The sequence below is a fragment of the Oryctolagus cuniculus genome, chromosome 13 (assembly GCF_051225735.1).
Source record: "Oryctolagus cuniculus isolate XC-2025 breed Fujian yellow rabbit chromosome 13, ASM5122573v1, whole genome shotgun sequence".
NCBI lineage: Eukaryota > Metazoa > Chordata > Mammalia > Lagomorpha > Leporidae > Oryctolagus > Oryctolagus cuniculus.
The window spans coordinates 72839888-72859624 of NC_142879.1; the positions used below are offsets into that span (position 1 = coordinate 72839888).

Genomic DNA, 19737 nt, shown 5'->3' on the forward strand with positions numbered 1-19737 from the left:
ACTGTTGAAAGTTTTACTTAATATATGCTAAATTGATCTTGTGTATATAAAGAGAATTGAAAATGAATCTTGATGTGAATGGAATGGGAGAGGGAGTGGGAGCGGGAGAGGGGAGGGTTGTGGGTGGGAGGGAAGTTATGGGGGGGAAGCCATTGTAATTCATAAGCTGTACTTTGGAAATTTATATTTATTAAATAAAAGTTTAAAAAAATTAAAAAAAATATGGTCATCCACACATTTCACATGGAGTGAGATGTATGGCCATTTATCCATTTAAGAGAGTAAGGAATCTGGCCTCTATCCTGATTTCAGGAGGGGAATGACAAGGGAAATCCAGGAACCATTTAGAGGAAGATAGTAGTCTAAGTTCACCATAATTTTTTCTGACCCCTAAGTGCAAAATTTTAATCTCAACTTCAGATTTTTGTGTATTGATGTAATTTTCAATGGAGTTTCTTCACCCTGTACTTCCACTACTCTGTCCCTCCCTCTGAAGTTTAAACACAGCCTTTCCTGCCACAACAGGAAATTCAATGTTTTAAATGCGCAGGCTTCAGAGCTCCCCTATTTGTAAGGAACGGTCTCACTCTGAGCTTTTCCTATTTCACTTAGGTAAGGAGGCAGATTTCTGAGTGGTGAGAGAATGGAGAAGAAAACGGGACTCACACATTCACACGATTTGAGAGCTTTACAGAGTTATTTTGCAACTTTATGTTCATTTCTGGGAGAGTCTCGAAAAGAAACGGGATTGGATGCATAGGAAGGGAAACCGGGGAATAAGAAATTCTTATAGAAGGTTCTTCATGTCCCACTTAGCTGATCTGGGAGTGGGGTGAGCAGGCATTTTAACAGAAATGCTGGCATTCTCTTGCCATTAAATACTATGAATAGAATGAAAATCTCTATTTCTATGATTATCCACATGACAGATGCCCAGAAAAACCAGAGACCAGATTTGAATCCCATTTCTTCAGATGCTGACTACCAGCCTTTTCATTTTGTGGTTTCAAATGAAGTACCCCTTGATGTATGTTTGATTATTAATTATTATATTATTGTTCATTATTTCTGAAAAGTAATAACATGTTTAATAAAAATCTGTGCTACAATAATGAAAATCATTTAGATAATTTCGAGCATTTCAACCTCCTGAGGACTTCAATTTGATTTCTAAAATACAGTAGGAACTTCCTAATTCAGACTAATGACGGAGAGCCCCATTGTGAATTACCAAATTTTGCAGATGAGTGGGTATGCAAACAGACAGAAAAAAATTCAAGGGAAGTAAATCACACACTATGCTTTCTTCACTTATTTTGACAATGATGGTTCAGATTTAACAGTCAATGATAAAACTTCCCTGTATATCAGGAAATGTATTGTCGCTTGTTTCATAAAGATAATGACATCCTGGTAATCAGAAATCTCTCTAGGACTCAGACATTAAATCTTTGCTCAGAGATGGCATTGGGACTGCAGGGGTTTCAAATAATTATCTGGCTTACGGAGTACTGAAGCAAAAATGATGGAAGTTCTGTTAAATGCAAAGTGAGGAGCAGCGCTAAATGGCTATTTTAATCCATCTTACGGTTGCCATTTAACATTATTATAATTTTTTTGTCCATCAACTCACAGATCTTTTGTGGTAGAAGATATCGTGGATATATTCTCTTATCCAGTTTCATAGTCTTACTACACTGCTGTACTGATTAGCATTTTATGATTCTCCATTCAAGAAACAGAGAGGCCCAACTTAATTACATGCAATTTTCCCTTGTCCAAGAGAGACCTACATATTTTTTGTGTGCCAAATGGGACTTGGGCCCAGAGGTAATGTTGGGATGCAGCACCCAATGCATTTGGATTTTTATTACCCATCATTTTATGTTATCTTCTCTCCTTTCTATTCATGTTGATGAATGGTTCTTAACCTTGGCTGTACATTAAAACCACTTGGGGAGGCATTTAGAAACATCGTTCCCATATTGAGTCATTCTGCCTTAATTGAGGATTGAGTGTCATTGAGAGCCCAGAATGGTTGGAAGCTGTGTGTTTGTGTTGAATCTTTAGAATTGTATTCCACATCCTAGGTAGAGTAGCCCTCCTGAGGATGTCTCTATCCTGGGTAAGGTAGGACAGTCTCAGTGGGGGTTAAGTCAGGTCAGCGCCGCTAGGGAGCATTGTAGAGTAGAAGCATGACCCGCGGAATCAGTATGTCAAGGTTTGCATGCTTTCTCCTCCACTAGCAGTACTGTGTTCTGAAATTTACATCTTACTGCTCAGGTTTCCTCATCCGTAAAAAGAGAATGAAAGTACCTATCTCAAGCATTATATTTAAACAGGCTTTAGAAGAGTCCTGAGCACAGCAAATGGTTTGAACTACAAAGTCCTTGTTATTCTCCAGAACCTGTAGGTCAAAGACACAAGGCAGGAGGCGGAAGGTACTGCTTTCCAATGCCTGCCTTCGTGAAAAGATCAGGCTGGGACATGCAAGCGATAGAGTTGCTGAGAGCTATCAGAATGAACTAGATGGCCCTTTGGGGTAAGCCCCAGTAAATGACTTCAAAGAGAGCCAATTTTATAGGATCTTTGATTTCATACCTATTTTGGGAGAAGAAAACTTAGCTTAGGAAAGGGCTAGAGAAATAAAACTGCTTATATTAAAAGAGAGTCATATTCGAGGCCTAATGAAATTCAGTTGTCATCAAAAAAGGAATCTGGAAAAGTGTTTAGAGGGAGGACTGATTTTTTTTTTAAGATTTATCTATTTACCTAAAATGGCAGAGCCCGAGAGAGAGAGAGAGAGTGTGAGAGAGAGAGTGAGAGAGAGAGAGAGAGAGAGAGAAAGTCTTCATTCTGATTCACTCCCCAAATGGTGGTAACAGCCAGAGATGGGCTGATCTGAAGCCAGGAACCAGGAGCTTCCTCTATGAGTACAGGGGCACAAGGACTTAGGCCATCTTCTGCTGCTGGATCGGAAGTGGAGCAGCAGGGATTTGAACCGGTATCCATATGGGATGCCGGCACTGCAGGCAGTGGCTTTACTCACTATGCCACAGTGACAGCCCCTGGACTGACTCTTGACATGCTTGTTTTTTTTTGTGGGGGGATTTATGGTAGAGACCATTGATGGGCTATAGTAATCCATTTGGACTGGTGGGGAGAGGTTAAATTTCAAAGACTCATCAGTGAGAAATAAATGAAGGAGTGAGTAAACAGGAAAGGACCTATCTGGCAAAAAGTAAAAAGTTAAACCTACCACCACCATTTCTCTCCCTAAAGTTAAATCGAGATTTATTGAGAATATGCAAATTGTTCATTTATGAATATTTCCCTCTGCCCCCTATTTTCAGTAGCAACATTTACCATACGGGCCTTTCCTTCCTGTTCTGCATCTTTTTGTTTCAAGTCAGGCAGGGCTCATTGGAGTAGAATGCAAGTTTAATACTGGCTTAAGCTAAAACTAATTAGGGAAGCAAATCCGCTGCTCCCCTCAAAAATCAAACATTGCATTCCAGAATCAAGTCAAAATGACTTTTAGATTGTCTGTTATTTGGGAATATCTGTACTGCGGTGCCTTCAATTACCAAGTCTAATTTGGAGTTGACTGCAAATTTAAGCACTTTTAGCAGGAGAGGTTCATGAGTCATTCACACTAAATCTAATTCATTTGTACAGTATTCTTGGGCAAAGGTGGGTAGCCAGGGATTCATCTAAGTACGGGGAAGAGGAGAATTGCAGCACTGGGAGTTTCTACAGGTCTGTAAGTGAGGTGGCAACAGACGTGGAAAGTGGGATGAGGCCTGCTCAACCCCACCCTCTACTGCTTCCTGATTCCCCAGACTTGCCTGCTGGCAATTTACGATGGCTCCCCACTCCCTTTGCACAAACACCCTGAGGCTATTTAGGGAAAAGGAAAGTCTAGTTAGAGCAGTGTTTACACATTTTCTGTCTATGTGCATTCCCATATTTTATGCATCCTGAGAAAACCTGGAGACCATGGTATTTGGATATAATTGAAAGGATGCATGCTAATTCAGACCATGTGACAGCATTGTAACCAAGATCTACAGTTGCAAATGGTTAACAACTCAGCTATGGGCTGATAAGAGGGTGATGGGATCCTGATGGGATGGGATGACCCTTTCTGACGTGTGAACAAAGACACCTGCATAGCTATTTTTACCCTGGCTCTGGAGACTTCCAGTAATTGACATTTGGAGCCCAGGCTCATACTTGACCCAGATCCTGGGAAGATTTGCATCTTTTCCTGTGTTTAGGTTTTGCCTGTCTAATCCTGACCGGAATGGGAAGGCTTGACCCCTCCTCCCTCTTGTGCACCCTGCAACCGGCCTGCATTGTCTCTCGGTGAGCCTTCAGACCCCCAGTCTTGCATTTTTATTGCAGTAGAAATGTGGACGCCACTGGAGCTTTTCTGAGTTGCTACCCTTGAATGCCACAGATGTATCCTAGGTTTTACAGTTAGTGTTTCGTATAGTTGGACAAGGGAGGCATCAAGATTGGATCCTTGAGTTGAGGTGCAGCAGCAGGAATAATGAAAGCAGAACTTGGAACTTGGGAGCTCCATGTAGACATTTCCCACTTACGATAGTGATAGCAATAAATTGTAGCATCCTCCCGTCTCTTCCTCTCCCTTCCCCTTCTCCATGCTGCTAAGCATTTCACCTCTTTAGCCTTCCTATATTTGGCTTCTTATTCTGTCTTTTCCTGAGTAAACCTCTTCCCCTGGAATGATCCAGTGATTTTTTTCCATACTGAGGAGTAATCAACAGTTAGGGTTCATGTGCTACTTTTTGGCATTTAGACACAAAGCCTGAAGCCAAAGGAGCAAATCTCCGATTCCAGATGCACAGTGCGGCTGAGAGCCTCAGCTGATGGTAGAGGTCAGGCTTTTTCTGGAATGACTGAAACATCAACATTTAAGTATTTAGGCCTAGGCCATTTCTGCTTTTATAAGACCGATCTCCCATAAGATGGAGGTATTTGCCTGTGAAATCTGAAAACTATTTTGACGACACCATTCTAGATTTCACTAGAGGGATCATTTAGGGAACATAAAAACCAGAAGTAGTTTGCAATGGCTCAGAAAGACTGAAAACTCCTGATGATCAGCAAGATCAGGAGATTCCAGCCTGATCTGGTGACGTTGCTCACTTGAGTTCCTGCCCCTCTGGGCAAGCCATTCTGAACCAGGCCCTCTGTCTGGAAGGAGCCCTTCCTCTCTCTCTCTTCCCCATGCAGTCTGCTTAGATTACTGCAAACCACTCAGGAGATTGGAGATCAAGTGCACTTCCTCAGGGAATGCATCCATGGCTGCATCCTGAGGCCTCATTATTTGCTCTATTCTTATCCATTACAGCAGGGAGACAGTTTGCAATTATCCACCTATTTGTGCCATTATTTGCCAACTGTCAAAGTATCCGTCTCCACAAGGACAAGGGCTGCATGTGAATGGCTCACCATTGATGTCCCCGTTTTCACCATGCTACTTGGCATAGCAGATGCAAAGCCATCATGATAATAATGAGCTTATCTCTGGGATGGACGGATTATATTGAAACCCTGATCAAATAACTGTTACAATGTAGTTACTTTATGATTAGAAAGCAAAAACTCAAAGAGAATTGTTTTCAAAAACATGTATATGTTATTTTCTTTGGTAAGTTTGGTATGTAACTGCATGTATAAATACATATGTAAATGCATGACATAATTGAGATAAGTAATTTTTAAAAGAATTACTATCATATTTAATTATTTACTCATTATTAATACTATCATATTTACTCATCAAAACATGTGAGGAAAGGAAGGTATTTTATTTTGGGGGAATTATGATATATACATATATATTTACACTTTAGGGGTCTGCAAGATTTCATGACAAATGCATATTGTGAAAAGTGACACATGGATTTCAAATGTTTTTGGCACCAAAATAAACTTAGCTTTCAATTTCCCGCCAACTTTTTGAAGGACCTTCATATAGGCTAACCTACACAATAGGGATGTTGTATACCAGTATATTTTATATATACATACTGATTAACATATTACAATATTATAATTATCTCTTATACTCTATGTATGTTATATGTATAATATAAACACATTTGCTAGTATATATTTACCTGAAGTCACACTGCAGGCTAGTTGTAAGCACAGAGTTCATTACTGAATTTTATAATCAAGAGTGATGATTAAGATGGTGACAACTGGATGAGGGTTTTATTGAAAGACTGACTCTGAATTGCCCCTCCTATGTTTCTGAAAATTGCTCTTTAATTTTTGCACTGTCTTTTGCTGTTTGATTATGATAACAACTTGATAAGTGCTGTCAGAAGTTCTCTGTTACTAACTTTTCTGGAAGAAAAAACAGAAGCCACCAGGAAGTGAGCTCAAAATGTGTTTGTTGCACAAACACATTAGTAGATACGAGCCCCACCCAGACCAACTGTTTACTGAAAAAAAAAATACTGTTTCATAGTTTGGATGCAATACTATGAAAAGAAATTGTTTATATAATTTTGAGAAAACCTCGAGTCTCTCCTTTTTAAAGCAAATGGAATTATGAAGGAAGGAAAGTTAGGCGCGCTCACACACACACACACATCATTTACTTTGCATCAACTACTTTGTAAAGCACTTTCATGTTTTACCTACATCTCTGTACATCTTAACAGATGTAGACATTATTGTTTATACATTCTAGATGAAGGAATCTGAGCAGAGAGAGTTGGTTAGCTTTCATAAAGTCACAGGAACAGCCTGATTTGTGGAACTGTTCTACTACTCTGAGCTCTATTAATCAATTCCATTGGCTTAAGATTTTCTCCTGGAGCTATTTTGCAGTTAAAGCGAATGTTCTACCATAGAATTATTGCCTTAACAGATGAATCTCTAGGATCTATGATGCCAGGGTTTGATGTTACCATACCAATTGCTGCAGTCTAAATGTTTATGTGCTCCCAAAATTCACATGTGAACACCCAATTTCCAAGGATAGTTCTAGGAGATGAGGCTTTGGGAGATAAGTAGGTCACGAGGGCTCAGCCCTCATGATAGTATTCGTGCCCTTGTCAAAGCGACCCTGGAGAGTTAGCTAGTCCCCCCTTCCACCATGTGAGGACAAGCTAGAGATTGGTAGTGTGCACCTTTGAAGAGGATCTCCAATAGATTCTAAGCCTACTGGCACTCTGATCTTGGATTTTCGGACTTTAAGACTGTAAGAAATAAAGGTCTGTTATATATATATATATATATATATATATATATATATATATGCCCAGACTATGGCATCAACTTTCAATGATGTCTACAGAAGTGATGTCTACAGCTCCCAATTCTTATATATTGTCTTAAGCAACACTTCAGTGTATTCTCAAGAAAACTGTTTTTCTGTGGCCCTCCTCACTTGCAACAGATAGGGTATCTTTCAAGAATGGTTTGGTAATTTATCACCAATTCCCTGTCCCCTTGTAAATATCCTGCAAAAAAATCACTATGTTGGGGCTGGTGCTGTTGCATAGTGGGTAAAGCTGCTGCCTGCAGTGCTGGCATCCTATATGGGTGCTTGTTTGAGTCCTGGCTGCATCACTTCTGAACCAGCTCTCTGCTATGGCCTGGGAAAGCAGCAGAAGATGGCCCACGTCCTTGGGCTCCTGCACTCACATGGGAGACCCAGAAGAAGCTCCCGGCTCCTGGCTTCAGATCGGCTCAGCTCCTGCCATTGTAGCCATTTGGGGAGTGAACCAGAAGATGGAAGACCTTTCTCTCCGTCTCTCCCTCTCTCTGTCTGTGACTCTGCTCCACAAATAAATAAATAAATAAAATATTTAAAAAACATCACTATCTTGCTGGTAATCCACAGGCCTTATGGGGTTCCCAATTATCCTCTACACTCCTGCTTTGGACTCAAATACCTAGAACTCAGGACAGATGCTTGCTGCTGGTGGACCACTAGTTCCTTTGTCTTGTTCTAAAGCTTGGCATCTTAATAATTACACATGCCAATCATGACACCAAGCATTATAAAAGTATTTTATTAGCTAATCCATACAACCATAACAAGAAATAGGAACATTATGATTTTCTATTGCTCTTATAAAAAAAAAAAAAACTAAGACAAGCGAAGAAAAGCAAATTTCCCAAGGACATATGACTTGAAGGTATTTGAGCTGGGATTTTTCATCAAGGTGGTTTGTCATCAGGGACTACACAATTACCAATCAGTGTATACTGATCGGATGCTTGATTGGAGCAAGTGGGCATTTATTTTCTACTAATTTTATTTTTATTTTTATTTTAGCCATCAGTATGTCATCTGTAGTGTTCTACTTTAGCACATACATATACATACACACTCAAGAGTGGTCTTCAAAATGTTCACTTAGATTACATCTAACATGCATATTGTGAAAAAGCTATATGCTGATTTCAAATATTTTTGCCTCAAAATGAACTTATCTTTTAATTTCATTTCCCACAAACTTAAGACTATATACCACTATCAAGTGTCAAGGCCTGAGGATCAATTAACAAAAAAAATATGAAAGTGTTTAAAAAGTTCATAGAAGGTATGAGTGATCTTTTAATTCTATTTTTCCGCCTTTTAGAAGTATTCTTACTTGGGTGGATTCTCTTTCTAAGATACATAGGCAATTGAAATCATACAAACAGACCAAGTAACATTCTTTTTGGCATTCGTTAAACCTCAAACATGAGAGAATTTAAGTCTGGTGCACATCTTGTCCAAGGGAGTGGTGCCTGCAACTCAGGCATTGTAGTGAAGCAATCCCAAGACTGAAAGGTTCCAGGAGATTTCAGTGTAAAGTCAGAGAATTTCCTGGCAAGGAGGAAGTTCCTATAATGTGAGCAGGCAATGATGAAGAGGAGAGAATTCTGAATTTGGAAAAGTGACCCAAAGGTAAATCATGGTATTGACTTGTAATTGTATCTGCACATTACAGCTCATCTTCTACAGAGCTGGTCACTGTTTAAGTACCCCCTTGCAATCTCATGTACTCTGACACCTGCCACTAACCAGTCTCTGCTTGTAGATCTGACTGGTGCTTGGAAAGTTGTCAACCTATACTTGTTGAATGAACTGCCTTGGAAATGCTTTTCAGGGGATTCCATATTTGCTTTCCTGTTGAAATCCAGTAGCAAAACATTATGTTGAGAATAAAATATTGTCAGTATATATGTATCTCAATGAATTTGTAGCATAATGTGGAACTAACATGGAATAGCCTTTCACTTATGTTTAAAATCTTTGGTTGAATATAGGGCTATCTTTGAGGAAGTTGATGTACTCAGTTACTTGTAATTCAGGTTGAATGGAAAATCTGGTGGTTTGATGATATGAAAGCCTTCCCTGGTGTTTGTTTAGAGGTAAATCCATTGATGAAATCTTATTCTTGAGTAACTCTTTAATATCTTTACCTTATAGGTTCACAATGATATGAAGTGTAATCAAATTCTAGGTATAAATTTTCATGTTATGATTTTGTCAAAGATGATTTTTTAAAAAAATATTTTATCTATTTATTTGGAAGTCAGAGCTATATAGACAGAGGGAGGCACACACACACACACACACACACAGATCCTCCATCTGCTAGTTCTCTCCCCAAATGGCTGCAACAACCAGGGCTGGATCAGGCCCACGCCAGGAGTCAGGAACCACTTCTGGGTCTCCCAATGGGAAGCAGGGGCCCAAACACTTCGACTGTCCTCCATTGCCTTTCCCAGGCCACCAGCTGGAAGCTGTGTTAGAAGTGAAGGAGCCGCCCAGTGCCATGGCTCACTAGGCTAATCCTTCGCCTAGCGGCGCCGGCACACCGGGTTCTAGTCCCAGTCGGGGCGCCGGATTCTGTCCCGGTTGCCCCTCTTCCAGGCCAGCTCTCTGCTGTGGCCAGGGAGTGCAGTGGAGGATGGCCCAAGTGCTTGGGCCCTGCACCCCATGGGAGACCAGGATAAGTACCTGGCTCCTGCCTTTGGATCAGCATGGTGCGCCGGCCATGGCGGCCATTAGAGGGTGAACCAACGGCAAAGGAAGACCTTTCTCTCTGTCTCTCTCTCACTGTCCACTCTGCCTGTCGAAAAAAATAAAAAATAAAAATAAAAAAAAAGAAGTGAAGCAGCCAGGACATGAAGTGGGGCCCATATGGGATATGGGCATTGCAGGCAGCAGCTTCACTTGTTACATCACAACGCTGGTCCCCAAAGATTTTTAAACCTGTTCTATTGTATAAGGAAGTAAAAAGTTATGGTACTCAGGAATATTGCCATGCTTTTGAATATAACCAATTATCTAATAATAGGTTGGTCTTTAGGGAAGCTAAATGCCGTAAATGTTATGAAGATGCCACGAACATTTCGTAACCAAGGGAAAATGCATTGAGGTTCTGTGTTGCACCCAGGACATGCAACAGAAAGCCTACTGGATTAGTCCATTGTGCTAAAACAGCTACCTATAAACTTGGGGGCTTATTTAACCACAAATGAGGAGCTCGGGCAGGGTCTAGGTACTTCTGGAGAAGAGTGATTGTCATTTGTTTGCATCTTCTTTTCAGAGAATGGTCACAGGAATGTCATCTTTGAAATGCCAGAATATTGCTTCCAGGCTTCAGATGTGGAAAAGCAGTGCAGCTGTGTTTACAAGCATTTCCTCTTCTACCTTCAAGGGTTCTACAGCATTAGATGTATTGATAGCTCCAAGCTGATGCTACAAGACCCATGGTTCTTGCCTTGATAAGAGAGAACTTAGTTCATCTGCCACAGCGCTGAGATGAAAGGAATGCAGGTAAAATCCTAAATCTAAAAACCACAAGCTGCAGTGTGACTATGGCAAAACAGACTCTCTTTAACCATTGTGATACATTTTTGATATTCATTTTTTCATGAATATCAAAAATGCAGCAGCAGCAGTAGTAGCCATTGCTGGGAAATATATGCTTTAGAAAGGATCACTGTAAAGGCTTCCTATGCTTGAATCACGAGTTAAAATGAAGAAATGATTTTGCTTTCCAGCTCTCTAAGGAATCCCTTTTTCTTCTGATCAGAAATGTCCAGGCATTCTGCATCTTCTGATCATTTTTCTTCTTCCTGCTTCAGGAAGCAAATTGACAGCAGGATAGGGAGTATAAATGTTGGGACAATAGAAATTATGTAAATGTTGTATTCCTGCCAGAAAACTTGCAACTCCTTGAGGTCTTTTAAATGCCATTAATCTAGAAATTAGATACAAAATTTAACTTTTTCATGCTAGTAATGATTTCATAAAAAAACTCATTAGTAAAGGTGACAAATATGAAGTTCTATTGAACATGTAAATTCAGAAATCTCAGGAAGTGCCCCAGGGTGATATTTACCCAGCCAATGACTCTCTGATGTTATTAAGGAGTAATTTATTCAAGAAAGTCTCCATTCATGAGTTTACATAAGAGTAATATCTTCTTTACAAAAGCTTGTGTTTTTAGTATTGTACATATCTAATTTACAATGACTTGGTTAAAATTTTCATTAGGTTAGTTCAATAGTATTTGATAATTTTAATTCAGTTCTATGAGGTCCCAGGTTCCTATTTATAGGAAGAGAAAATGCAGAGGAAATAAATTTTTAAACAGCAAATTCATTTCTCAAGTGAGCTTTCTGTAGCAAATGTGAGGTAGAGCAAAGCTAAACTTTAGTATTTCTTTGGCAATCCTTTTTGGGTATGGACCATGGGCATCTATTGAAAAACAACTGAGAGCCACAGTATTGGTGCTCTGCATACATAAATATGTGTAGCAGTTCTATATGAGAGTCCTAGTGTAAGTTAAGAATACTTAGATGGGGTTAAGTGGAGAGAGTTTGCATAGTTATGGAAAAGAGAGGCAAAACAGGTGAGAGATGAGTACTACAGATTCCTGGAACAAGGGTCAGGAACATATAGGTATGTACTGGAGGTGGTGAATTTAGGTACTAAATCCCCTATGGAAGGTGTAGTCCAGTCTGTGAAGTCAGCAAAGCCTCAGAGACCCTATTACAAGAAGACAAGGTTAGGCATGGAACTGGCCATTTTAGTTTGGTGACACGTGTCTGAAACAGGCTCAGACACAAAACCTGACATCCTGCCCGAGGAAAAAAACAGGCCTCAGGGGTGTGTAGACCCAACCCTGCCCATGTGATAGGGAATTTGTCCTGCTTGCCTGAAGAAGGGGTGACTTAACAAGAGGTTGTGAAGAAAAAAAAAAAAAAAGAAAAAGGAAACTAAACTCACAGCCATTACGTTTCCTGTTAATGCTATCTGATTTAAACTTCCATGGTGATAACTGGAACTTCCTTTTTAGATACTTCACAAATCACATAGGGCCATGCCAAGTGTAGCACTCTCCAAAGATTATTAATAAATTGAAAGAATCTAATAGTATTCGCCATCAATGAAAGCATCTTCTGATAATGTTGCTTCCATGTGCACTTTGTTGAAGTGTAAAGAAGATTCCTTGATAGACCATGTAGCCGGGTCCTGAAAAACCACTGTGGTTTGCATAGACTGCTGTGATAGCTTTGGGTAAAAAAAAGATCACAGAGGGCAGCCCAGCCCCCAGCCCAAAACAAAATTACCATTCTGAGTAACTTCTTTCCTCTGGCTTTTCAAGTAAGGGGGAAAAAAACAACTATTCAGTGAAAAACAACTATTCAGTGAATTTGATCACTGTAGAAAACCAAATTAGATTATTCACCTTCTAACTGTCAGTTTTCATTTACCAATAGGCTTCTTGGTGTTTACACTCTTCACTTAACTTACAACAGAGTCCCTGGCCTACTAAAGGAAGCAGGTATTTTCACAGCCATGTCAACCCACACTGAAGAAGGGACTTCCTTCTTTCTCAGTAGAGATCCTGTGCTGTTGGCTGTTGAGTAAGCCCCATCTGAAGACAGCATTGAAATGATCTTCTTAAGTTTCAGAGCTTGGTCCCTGAGACAAAAGCTTGGAAACCCCATGGTTTAGTTGTATATAGTTTTATAGCCTGTCTAAAGTACATTCTGATAGAAGTAAATCTACAGATTATATTGCGTGTGATTGTCATGGTCATTAAAAGTTACATCTCGATATTTTGTAATATATAATGAAATGAAATGATAAAAGTGACATTAAACTTTGGATTTCAGTGTTTAAATCACACATTTTATTCATTATTTGGCAGTTAAATGCCTCTTAAACACTGTGGAAAGTTTTATGATTTAATGTTTGACTAAAGAACTGGAAAGTACTGTGTAAAGTGGAATTGCTAAGTGGAGTGGGAATAGACTGCATTAAACCATCAGAAGGCAGCTGTTGGTCTGGTTGCCTTTGGCCAGGCTAGAATCTGAGCTCATCTGTGAGGGATCTTCAAAAAGTCCATGGAAAATGTGTATCATATAAAAACTAGAAAAAGATTTCCACTTTTTTTTTTTTTTTTGCACCAGAATTAACCCATCTCCTAATTCCATTTTCCTGGAACTTTATGCAGTTCCCTCATATATATTTCCTTTTCCTAAAAATTTCTGGATTTCTTATTCCTAAAGACTTATCAAAACCTCACCATACACAAAACAACTGAAGAGCTTTCCCGCTTTCCCCTCACTGCATTTACCTCACCCTGACAACCCTTTAAAGCTCTTCATTATCCCTGAAGACATTGAAATTTTAGTCTTTGATGGTCATTTGCGCTTAGTCTTCTGCTTCTGTTGGTTTTGCCGTGTCCAAAGAGAGTGCATTGTTAAGAGGGCAATCTTAATTCTCAGCGGTGAAAGAGTCAGTAAAATAGCTTCCAGTGTTTTGAATATTATATCTGGTGGTTTTTCTAATGACTGTAGCATATACACCTTGTTTCTTGTATTTGGGAGTCTCAAAATAGGATGTTCTGTTTGTGACGGGAGTTGGCATACTTTGATAAAGATCTTGTTATTGATGTTTGATCGGACCTGTTGCCAGTAGGAAAGACTTCCCATATCCTGTCTCCTGCATCCACCCCTCACATGCATGTAAGAATGGGGAGCACAGATCAGTGGCATCTGACTCTGTCTCTAATGAGATAATTGCAGTGACGCTGATGGACAAGCAACCCAGTTTGTGGTGTGACCTTATGTGTTTAGGAGCTTTGTCAGAATCCTGCTTAACCCATCTGTTGGCTCCTCCTAAAACAACCACGATTCTATGCTATCAGTGCTTCATTCTTCTTCCAAAGGCATGGACCCCAGTTGATAAGTAAAGCATGTAACAGGCAATTTCTGAAGGTATTATTAATCATGTCCCAGGTGCAAAATGTATGCAAATTTCTAATTCTGCATGTGTGTGTGTGTGTGTGTGTTTGTCTGTGTGTAATAAAGGAGGTTAGAAAAGGGTATAGTAAAAGGGGACCCACAAACAGGGAATAGGCCTCTTGCCTAATGACTTTTTCCGTTGTCCCTGCTGACAAAACTTAAGGACTTCAAAGCATCTAAACTGCTTTTTGCCACCCTCTCGATTAGAGATGACGATCCTAATATTAACGAACACTTCTGAGCAATAAAATGCGTAGAATATTTCCCTCCCTGAATCAAACCAATCATATATGACCCAGATCTTAAGTACTATTCATGCATTGCATATGTATTTTAGGATTAAGTAACTTTTTTCTTTCCCATCTGTGCTCTAAATCTGCGCCATATGTCACCTAACAAGGTATTTTCCATTATTCTTCTCTTCAGTTCACTGCCTGTTGTTTCTCTTCTCCCCTGAAAATTAGCCTGTCTGTAATCAGAAATCACTCCCACTCACAGTTCAGTGCACCTACTGTGAATGTGGCAAACACTTATTTATGGGGCTGGTAATTGGATTAAAACATTGAAAAGAACCAGAAAAATGGAATGTATTAAAAAATGAAAAACATGAGCATGAAAATCAACAAAACTAGAATGAATTAAAAAGCTCTAATGAATGCAATTGCTATTAATAGGAATCATTTATCAGTAACAATGCTCTAGAGTGTATGGTCCTCAATACTGAATTGCAACCACATTTCAAAACCTAACAGAAGTAGGAAGAGGGTTTTTGAATAGTCTTTCTATGGAAATGGTTGATTAGTTTCTGCATATCTTCTGGGCTGCCTTGAAATAGGGGCTGTGTATAAATCTCCATTATGCCTGGATATTTAACTACGACAGTAGAGAAAACTCCCTGTGTTGAATTTTGTAAGAGGAAAAAAAAAAAGTCATTCTTTTAAATTTGGTTGCTATTTTGATATCTGAAATCACAGAAACTTATAACCTCTTTTCACAAAATCTTGCTGAGTGGTGTGAACACCTGCAATGTGGCATTTTAGGCCTGGCGTGCCATTTTGTCAATTTAGCAATAATATTGTTAAACTGTAACTGCTTCCAGTCTCAAAAGCACTCTGAAAGAACTAATTTTTGTCAATGTTCTTCTAATAATCCTAGTCAACGCCCTTTTGTAAAAGAAACCAATGTTTGGGGGAAAGGAAATAAAGCACCTTGCAGTAAACCAATAGCAATTGTAAATCAGATAATCCTACAGGAAGGCCAGTATCTGATAACAGATAGGTTCTTATGAAAAGGTAATACAAAGGTGTCAGGTTCCCTAACAAAAGGGACTCAACAGTAAACAGAATCCAGAATTGAAAAATCCACCCCCCCCAAAAAAAAAAAGCAATGAAATTGTTTATGTTCCAGAACTGCACAAAGCAGAAAAACCTAAAGCTCACAGTTGAACCACACTTGTCATCGTTTAGCAGGTGCTCTTTAAGGAAGCCACATTAAGTTGCCATGAGAGGGAAAGCTCTTACCTGATTGCCTGGATCACTCTTTTCTGCCCTTCTGTAGATCTAAATATGGAAAAAAAATAGAAATAATGAAGTATAGTTTGTTCATTTGAGCAAGATGTCCCATGCTAACCTATAAATTTTAAAAGTTACTCTTTTTTTAAGGAAAATGTTGGAGTGAAGCAACATACAACAATTAGGCAAGTGAGATGATTTTTGTGTCATTTGGTCTTGCAAATTGCTCGTTTGCTCATTGCTCTAAAGTGAAGGCAGATGTGAAATTCAGTTGTGGGGGGCTTGCTCAGTTTTCATTAAAGTAAAATGATATGGTTGAATTAATTGATTCCTGGTTTCTACCACATTTCTGCAAACAACATTTTGTTAGGGTTGGTGTGCACTGTTTTGAGGGTTTTGATACCTGATGGCTACTTTTTATTTTATCCATATTGAGTGAATTGGGGGCTAAGGACAAAATTAATGTCCTTTTCTGCCACAGAAATTCTACCTAGGGACTTAAGGTCAAGATTATTATGAGAATCTTCTCGCTGTGTTTTATTTAGGTGGTAATACCTAAAACATTAACCAATTGCTCTGGTCAAATTCTTACTGAAATCCATTTATTACTTGTAACAGTTTCTGCATTTTAGCCAAGCACTATAAACTGGATTCTAAATCTTTTAAATGAGTTACAATTCAATTTCCTGATTGTCAGTAGTGTTAGATTGATTGATGAATCAGGAGGAGTAAGAAATATTCTATTATGAATAGGAAACTTACTTCTACAATCCCTGAATCTATTGCTATAAGCAGAGATTTGACCAGTTATAGTCTAAGGACCAAATCTAATCTTCTACATGTTTTTAAATGACTCATGAGTTAAAAACAACTTTCGTTTTTTAATGTGGTTGAAAAAATTCAAAAGAAGAATATTTCATGAAATTCAAATTTCGGTACCAATGAAGTTTTTGCTGGGACACAACCATACGCATTTGTTTACATACTATGACTGCTTTCATGATATGACATTAGAGGTGAATAGTTGGATGGAGAGGGTGTAGCCTGCATTTCTTATTTTCTACCTGGCCCCTTTAAGAAGAGCCTATGACTTCTGACCTGTGCTGTGACTGATTTCATCTTTGTTAAGGGTAGAGGGGATGAGAGGAGACCCTAATTATGGAGGCTCACCAATAAGATAGCTGGATGCTAGCTCTTCAAAACACTAAAATAAAAGTGAGTATATTTTTGTCCTGAGGTCACCAAGGTCACTCATAGCAGACTACAAAGGGCACAGAGTCATGAACAAATGGAGTCCTTAGCTGTCTGTGCCATACGTTCTAGGCTAGCTTCCTTGATGTACTATAAATTCTTATCCAATATCCTTTTCATGTGATAAGACTGAAGGATTCTTTTTTTTTTTTTTTTTGACAGGCAGAGTGGACAGTGAGAGAGAGACAGAGAGACAGAGAGAAAGGTCTTCCTTTGCCGCTGGTTCACCCTCCAATGGCCGCCGCGGCTGGCGTGCTGCAGCCGGCGCACCGCGCTGATCCGATGGCAGGAGCCAGGTGCTTCTCCTGGTCTCCCATGGGGTGCAGGGCCCAAGTACTTGGGCCATGCTCCACTGCACTCCCTGGCCACAGCAGAGAGCTGGCCTGGAAGAGGGGCAACCGGGACAGAATCCGGAGCCCTGACCGGGACTAGAACCTGGTGTGCCGGCGCCGCAAGGCGGAGGATTAGCCTAGTGAGCCGCGGCGCCGGCCAAGGTTTCTTCTTAACATTTGATAAGAACATTTGGACCATTAATTCAATGTGGAATTAAAAAGAAACAATCCTTGGAAGAGCTAGAACACAATATATAAAGGTCTATATATCAATATGTAAGTACAGGGCCAGCGCCGTGGCTCACTTGGTTAATCCTCCACCTGCGGCGCTGGCATCCCATATGGGCGCCGGGTTCTAGTCCTGGCTGCTGCTCTTCCAGTCCAGCTCTCTGCTGTGGCCCTGGAAGGCAGTGGAAGATGGCCGAAATGCTTGGGCGCCTGCGCCCTCATGGGAGACCAGGAAGAAGCACCTGACTCCTGGCTTCGGATCGGCATAGCTCCGGCCATAGCGGCCATTTGGAGGGTGAACCAATGGAAGGAAGACTTTTCTCTCTGTCTCTCTCACTGTCTAACTCTATCTGTCAAATAAATAAAAAAAAATAAGTACATAACATATATATGTATCTCCATCATATGTAAGTGAATAGTTACTAAATCTACTTTTCATTTCATAAGACTTCAAAACCAGAATATCTAAAACATTAAATCAGCATAGAAGAAATAAAAACAAATCTTGAAGTAAACAAAACATAATATTTAAGTGTACATATAATAATTTCTATAAAGTTGAAAGTTTGACATTTGATTAGAAGTCTGTATGATATCTGAGCACTTATAGGAGGTTCAGGAATAGGCACAACCAACCTATATTTTTAAGGAAAAGGTACACCTAATCATACATCTTTGTATATCTGCAGTAAAGGACTAACCTTACCCAAAGTGAGGCCTAGCCTTTGCCCTTAGCTCCCGGAGGTAATTTCTAAACCCTTAGAATGTACTGATCACTATGAATATCGTTCTTTATCTGGGCCCTTCGCCTCCACCAGAGAGTCTGTGTTCATAATGTGACTGGTGATTGCAGGGCCTTGCTCAGTGCCTTGTCAACTCTATTTCTGGTGGAACAAGAGACAAAAGTCAGCTTCCCACATGGTCAACCACATTTACTCCACTGAGCCTCAGTAAAACTGTACAGAAAACCTGGGTGTTCTATAGCTGGCAATACGGTATACACATTATCGCACATCTTTTCAGGGGGAAGGCAGCTCTGTCTGAAAAAAGCCTCCTGTGAGAGGACCACTGAAATCCCTGTACTTGAACAGTCCGACATCCTGCCGTGTACCTGTTCCTTTAGCTGATTTAAATCTGTATGCATTCATTGTAATGAACCAGAATTTTAAGTGTAAGAGATTTCATGGGTTCTATGAGTCCTCCTAGTAAATTACTGTACCTGAAGGTTACCTTGGGGATTCCTGAACTCACAAATGAGGGTGATGTCAGGTAATCCAAATACCCAAGTAGACATACATTATTTGATTTGTTTATACCTATATGTACATATCACAAAAATCGCTCTATTGGTTATCAGGGGTGTGTGTGTGTGTTGGGGTGGTAAGGATAACATGTTGATTCTCCTATTGTATATCTTGATTTGATGGTCATTAAATGAGTATTAACAAATCATATTCTTTAAGCTTTACATATGTATTTTATGCCCTATTCTGCATTTATATCTCAATATCAAAAATGAAGAAAAACTATAGAAGGAGCAAGTGACTATAACCGCACAGACACATGCATCACATACACACAGGTTCAGTGTAGAACTGAAGCATTCAGCCACGTAACGGATTACCATTCTGTTCTTACTTGTCTGATTCAAAGGCTATTACTATTTTTCATGAAGAATGCAGTCACTAAGACTCATTTGAATTGTAGATGTGCTCACCTGTCCCTTCCTCTAGCCATTCTCGTATAGCTACAATTTTATAAACATATATTATTTCATTTCTTGACTACAATTTACTTCAGGTTGCAGGGGGCGGATGTTGCTGAACAAAACCTTTCCCAGTATCTCTTTATTTTAGATGAATTGTTCAAGGTTCATACTCATAATCCTCATGGTCATGTGACAGAAAATTGGTTTTGACGTGCGTTGTTTGCTATTTGCTGAAGCCTTAGCAATTTTGTTCCTCTGCTTACATGTGTATCTTGAAATGGAGTATGTGATTTATCTTGCTTTGACTTAGATATATAGTGGTATGAACACCATCTATATGGAGACCAAATGACTTTAAATCTCAGCTACCCAATAGGGCCACATACGATCCTAA

General features: G+C 39.6%; 1 protein-coding gene across 2 annotated transcripts in view; it reads right to left on the minus strand.

Moving 5' to 3' along the window:
- Positions 1-19737, minus strand: part of CELF2 (CUGBP Elav-like family member 2) — a 939267-nt gene that overhangs the window by 696823 nt on the left and 222707 nt on the right. For both annotated transcript variants that reach the window (XM_051820872.3, XM_051820873.3), the window contains exon 2: positions 15834-15872. The gene's annotated coding sequence lies outside the window, so the exon portion shown is untranslated. The remainder of the gene's footprint in view (positions 1-15833; positions 15873-19737) is intronic.